Here is a 6,736-nt window from a genome sequence, read left to right as displayed (position 1 = left end):
TGTGATAATTCATATCTGTAACAGATACTGGGAAAATGAAAATTTGTTTTTAATTTTTTAAAAGAAGGGGGTTGCCTCTGACATGCCCCTACTGAGGACCTGGCCCATAACACAGGCATGTGCCCTGACTGGGAATTGACCTAGTGACCTTTTGATTCACAGGCCAGTGCTCAATTCACTGAGCCAGTCTAGCCTGGGCAGTGAGATTGAAATTTTTAAGAATGGTACTCAGGCCTTGGCTGGGAAGCTTGGAGTGTTCTCTTGTGCCTCAAACGGTTGAGGGTTTGATCCCATTAGGGTGTTTATGGGAGGAAGCCGATAAATGTTTCTCATATCATTGTTCCCCTTTCCTTTTCTCTCTAAAATCAAAAAAACCATTATCAGGTGAGGAATTTTTAAAAGAATTATACTAATGATTTCTAAGTTGTAAAAGTCAGTAAAAAATACATACCTCCCCCATCAGTTACTTATTTTCACACATGTATTCTGGTACACATGACAAAATTTTTTCAGGGATGTTTTAAGTTTACAATGTAAATAGGTAGAAATTAGATACCTTAATATAATGAATCACATAATAATAACGTGTTTAATGTTTTGTATCTTTCACATTTTAAAAACCCTACAGTTTAAAGATATGTTTTATGCCTTGACTGTTGTGGCTCAGTGGATTAAGTGCAGGCCTGCTAACCAAAGTGTTGCCAGTTCAATTCTTAGGACTCTGCTTGGGATGTGGGCCAGGTCCCCATTTGGGGAGGTTGAGAGGGAACCAATGGATGTATCTATCACATTGACGTTTTCCTCCCTTGGTTTCCCCCACCCCCACCCCCGTGTAAAAATAAATACAATCTTTAAATGAGAATATTTTTCAATAGTCTCATTATTACAATTTAAACTAGAAAATTGTATTTGCTTTTTTGAAATTATATTTTATTGATTATGCTATTACAGTTGTTCCAATTTTTCCCCTTTTGCCACCCTCAACCCAGCACCCCCTACTCCCTTAGGTAGTGCCCCACCAACATCTCATGTCTATGAGTCATGCTTACAAGTTCTTTGGCCACTCCATTTCCTGTACTTTACATCCTCATAGCTTTTCTGTAACTACAAGTTTGTACTTTTTTTTTTTTTAAGACTTTATTTATTTTGAGAGAGCAGGGAAAGAAGGGAGAGAAACACCAATGTAAGGTTCCATCTCACACACCCCCTACTGGGAACCTGACCCACAGCCCAGGCATGTGCCCTGAATGAGAATCACAGTGGTGACCCTTTGGTTCAAAGGCCGGCACTCAATCTGTTGAGCCACACAAGCTAGGTCTCAATTGTACTCCTTAATTCACTCACCTCTTTACCCATTTCTGCCAAATACCCCTCCCATCTGGTAAACATCAAAATGTCTTCATAGTCATGATTCTCTGTCTGTTTGCATAGTTTGCTTTTTAGATTCAGTTGTTGATAGGTTTTTATTGCTCATAGTTTTGAATTTTTTCTTAAGCCCCTTTGTAACATTTTGCATAATAGTAGATTGGTGATGATGAACTCCTTTAGTTTTGTCTTGTCTCAGAAGTATTTCACCTGCTCTTCAAAGCAAAGATACATGCTTTGCTTTGGGTAGAGCAAACTTGGCTGTACATCCCCACTTTTGACTTTGAATGTTTCTTAACAGTCTTGTGGGAATTTTCCTGTAGGTAACTAACTGCTTTTCTTTTGCTGCTTTTGAGATTAACCTTTGGCATTTAATTAGGATGTCTCTTGGAGTTGGGGCTCTTTGGGCCCAACTTGTTTGGGACTCTCTGCTTCCTGTGCTTGCATGTCTAGTTCCTTCACAAAATAGGGGAATTCTTTTTTTCAAGTAGATTTCCAATTTCTTTCTCTTTTCTCCTTGCATCCCTATGATACAAAGGTTGGACCTCTTGAAGTTGTTTCAGAGGCTGTTTGTACTATCCTCATTTGGGGGGATCTTTTTTTCTTCTGATTGGTTTTTGTTTCTTATGATCCAGATTGATTGATTTGATTCTCCACTTCATCCATTCTACTGCTGTTTCCCTATAAATTGTTCTTTATTTCAATTAGTGTAGCCTTTGTTTCTGACTGGATCTGTTTTACACTGCTGAGGTCATCTCTGAGTTCCTTGAGCGTTACTTATGACCAGTGTTTTGAATTCTGCATCTGATGAATTGACTGTTTCCATTTAATTGAGCTTTCTCTGGAGTTTTCATCTGTTCTTTCATTTGTGCCATGTTCCTTTGTCTCCTCATTTTGGCAGCCTCCCTGTGTTTGCTTCTGTGTGTTAGGTAGAGCTGCTTTGACTCTGTCTCTTGGTAGTGTGGCCCAATGTAGTAGGTGTCTTGTAGGGTCTAGTGCCACAGCTGCCTCTACCACCCAAGTTGGTACTTGAGATGTGCCTTTTGTGTGGGCTGAGTACACCCTCCTGTTGTAGTTGAGCATTGGTTCCTGTTGGCAGGTCAGTGAGAGGGATTTACCCAGGCCACTCAGCTGCAAGGACTGGCTGTGACCACTGACAACCACTCTGCACCACCCACCCTCCACCCTTTATGGAGGATCTTCTATGCAGGGTGGAGGTGCTCTGATGTGTATGGTATCCACTGGGTGTGCAGGCTCTGGTATTTCCCAGGTGGTGTATGAGAGCGCCCCCCACCTGTATTTCACCCAGGGCCATTGTGCCTGAGCTATAAAGCAATCTGAGATGACTGCCACTTGTGCTGGGCTTGGAGATTCCCAGGTGAACCCAAGCTGTGAACGTAGGCTGGCTGCTGCTAGTGCCATACATGGGGCAAGAGGTAAGGGGCTGGGGGTCACTGAGATTGGCTACTGCTTGTTTAAAAGAATTTAGGAAGTTGTGCAGCATGAGCTAAGACCAGCCATTCACATGGAAAAGCAGCTTGGTTAGACCTGGAAGTTGGGTGGGCAGTGTCTCTGGGCATTTCCAGGTTAAGTGCAAGCCAGGTTATTGGAGTCTCAGATATGGCACCTGCTTTCTGGTTCTATGGGGAAAGGGTTCACAAAAGGGACGGTGGCCTCTGCCCACCTTTCTGTTAGGGAAAAGGCTGTCCCCTAGCCCACTGCCTGATGCCAGACACCTCAGTTCTTCCCATATGCCACTGGTGCTTTCAAGTTGCTATCCTGGTGCTGGAGCGCAGAGGAGGTAGGTAAGTTCATGTGTGGGTTCAAGAGGAACTGCTTACGAATCCAGCAGTTCCTTCCACTCAATACCCACTCATTTTTAGAGCCAGAAGTTACCAGAACATATCTTCCCTGACAGTAGAACCCTAGGCTGGGGCCTGGCATGGGGCTGGGACCCCTCAGTCCCAAGATACCCCTCCCAAGTATTTATACACCGTACATGAGGGAGCAGCCCATTCCACATCTGTGCCCCTCCTACCAATCTGGATGGATGGGTTTTTAATTTTGTAGTTGTCAGGCTTCCATTCAACTCAATTTCTGATGGTTCTACACTTAACAGTAATTTTCATGTGGTTCTCTGAGGAGGCAAGCTGTGTTTACCTGTGCCACTATACTGACCACATGTCCCCAAAATTGTATTTGTATGAGCATGGAAAACTAGACTTTTTATTAAATTTAGGTATTATATGTTTTATTTCATGGATATGCAAAGCAATCCTGGGAAAAGCCAAGTACAAGTAGCTATTCCTCAAGGTTTTTTTGCCTTTATTTTGCAAAAGTATGTGGTGCTTCCAGAGGCTTTCTACTAAAAAGAAAGCTTGAAATGTAAACATTAGTAGCTTTTTGCTGCATGCAGCAATGTTTTCTTCTGATTTGTGGGGTTTTTCCTACTACAACCGATTCTGCAATTATCTGACAAGTGAATTCTGACATTTAAGTCCTGGAGTCAGCACAGACTTCAGAGGTTAAAGGCTCATAATCTCACAAGAGTATCCCCCTTATTTAATGGCAGATGTAAATGGGGGTATAGGGTACCCACACTCTGCCTAATTACAAATTTGGGGTTTAAGAATTCTGCTAAAGTATAACAACTCTGGACAGCACTAATAATTTTGCTATAGTATAACAACTCTGGAGAAAGCACAAAGAACACAACTCAGAAATGGGCAAATTGGGAGAGATTCATAGGCCAAGGTATGAAGAAAGAGGGAGGTGGCAAAGAACTTACATGCTTTCTTAAGATGCCATCCTTTATGCACCTTGGTGTGTTCACAAATCTGGAAGTCTGATTATCATTGTCCCAGAGTTTATATAATCCAGTCTCTACTTCCTATGTTCCTCAGAGGTCAATGGATGGGGGTTGAAAGTACCTCCCCTCTAAGCCTATGGTCTTGGTGGTATAAGGCAAGTCTGTGTCATTCATAGTGTTTTTGAATTGACAATTCTTTCAGAAGTTTGTATTCTTTCAGAAATTTGGCATGTATCACAAATAAAGGAAGTATTTGAAGAATTCTACTTAAAGTAATTGGACAAGTAAATAAAGGTAACTCTTAAATAATATTCATTGTTTCATTGTTTGTAATGGCTAATACAGGAAACAATCTGGTTGAAACATAGGAGTTAGTTAACTCCTAATTTATAGTATATCCACCCTGCTGGCACATACAAGAATCAACCAATGAAGCATAAGTAAACTGGAACAACAAATTCATGCTTCAATAATACTTGAATTGCAGTCTTTAGTACTCATGGATAACTTTTAGGATTGCAAATAGGAACCTAGGAGAAACAAGGGTTTTTCTCTGTGCCCTTTGTGAAACCTTGAGAGAGATTCTAAAATTTTGGTTTTATATCCTTTTCCCAGTTATTTTGGAGTTTGCCTCATGTAAACAGATTAGACAACTGATTCTTTGTTTTGTACTTTTTGTAATTTATCTGTCCAACTTTGAAATGACTCAGACACCAGTTCTATTATTTTCTATTATACAACATCCTATAGGTATATATATTCTGCAAAGTGTTAAAAGAATATAGTAATCCTGTACCGTGAATATTGCAAGCTAATACAATATTCTTTTCCCTGTCACATAACAGATAACTGATTAGAGTTTAATTTATAGTATTGTGCGAATTGTGTGGTAAATCTGGTAAACAAGTTTATTTAATATTTTGTTTATAAATCATAGACCAGAAAAAAATTACATCATTTAATATGTAGAAGAGATTGGTAGTAGGTGTTCAATTTAGAAGAAACTATAAACTGCAAGGCACAAGTAACAAAGTTGGTGGTATTTTTGCAAGGTTCTCAAGTAAATAAATACAGCCACGAGTGAGTATGAAAACATTTCACTTGACATCTACAAACAGTATATGAACCTTAGCCATAGTGTACACAGTGGGTGAAAAGTAGGTTTACAGAGTTGTGAGTACATAAAAGTCTATTCTTGTATTAATATTTTTTAATTACTATATTTTCTACATGAACTGTAAATCTACTTTTGCCCCACCTTGTATATTGGAAGAATGTTATCTCAAAGAAGGGGGAATGACAGTAATGTTTCTAAGTCAACATGGAAATATATTCCCTTATCAAGGCATAAACAGCGAGTACAAACCACAGATAGCTAGCCCTGTAGTACATGTCATGCTGCTATAGTTCTGGGACACACTGCTTCTGATAAGTTGTGATCCACACTTGCCCTATTACAGATTACTTTGTTGTCCTGCCTACTGATACTCTCTAACTGGTCTGTTTATTAAAGTATTATCCAACAAATGCTAAAATCTATAGAAGTATTATAAAACTATAATGAAGGAATCAAAGACATTTAATTATTACACACATGAACTTTTTCTTAGATATTCAAACTGTTCACTCGCTTTATTTTAAATACAGGGCTTAATACATGAATTTCTGCAGTATTCCAATTCAAAGTAAATGCCTCAACTGATTTTTATATAGAACAGCCTATTAAGATGGATTTAAAACATGTATGTTAAAACTGTGCCTTTGTTTCCAACTAGATAATATAGTAAAACAATTTCCCCTCCCACTTTACAAAAACTAAATTGAGATAAAATTATGAGCACACTGTACTGTAAAATTAATGTTATCCCAAATGTAGTGGTTGTTGTGTACAGGTTTAAAATTTAAGTTATAAAGCATTTACCCTTACCCACTGTGGATATACACTCCATATATTTGGTCCTAGCAGGTGTGGCTCAGTTGGTTGGACATCAATCCTGCAAAGCAAAAGGTCTAGTTAGATTCCCGGTCAGGTCACATGCCTCTGGGTTGTGTGCCAGATCACTGGTTGGGGGCTACTGATTTTTCTCTCACACATAGATGTTTCTTTCTCCTTCCCTTCTGTCTCTAAAACTAAAATATTTTTTAAAAAACTTTATACATTTGTATTGTTGCAATACAGACATGCCAAAAGATAATGCTTCTAACATGTATTACTCAGCACCCAAATCTCTCTTCTGGCTGGTGTGGTCAGTGGGTGGAGTACCAGCCTACAGACCGAAAAATCATCAGAGTCTCATTCAGGGCACATAGCTGGGTTTTGCACCAGTTCCCCAATAGGCTTGTATGACAGGTCACTAATCAATGTCTTTTTATCTCCCTCCCTTCCGCGCTCTCTGAAAGTAAAATCTTTAAAAAAAACAAATCTCTAAATACCCAACAGTGTTTAAAGACATATTATCTGGTTATTGCATAAAAACGGCACAAAATACTACTCTTAGAAAAGTCTTAAAAGATGACACAGACCTGGTTGGTGTAGCTCAGTGGAGTGCCTCCCTATGAACT

The sequence above is a fragment of the Desmodus rotundus genome, chromosome Y (genome assembly GCF_022682495.2).
Source record: "Desmodus rotundus isolate HL8 chromosome Y, HLdesRot8A.1, whole genome shotgun sequence".
Taxonomy (NCBI): domain Eukaryota; kingdom Metazoa; phylum Chordata; class Mammalia; order Chiroptera; family Phyllostomidae; genus Desmodus; species Desmodus rotundus.
Note: the sequence above shows the minus strand (reverse complement) of the source record.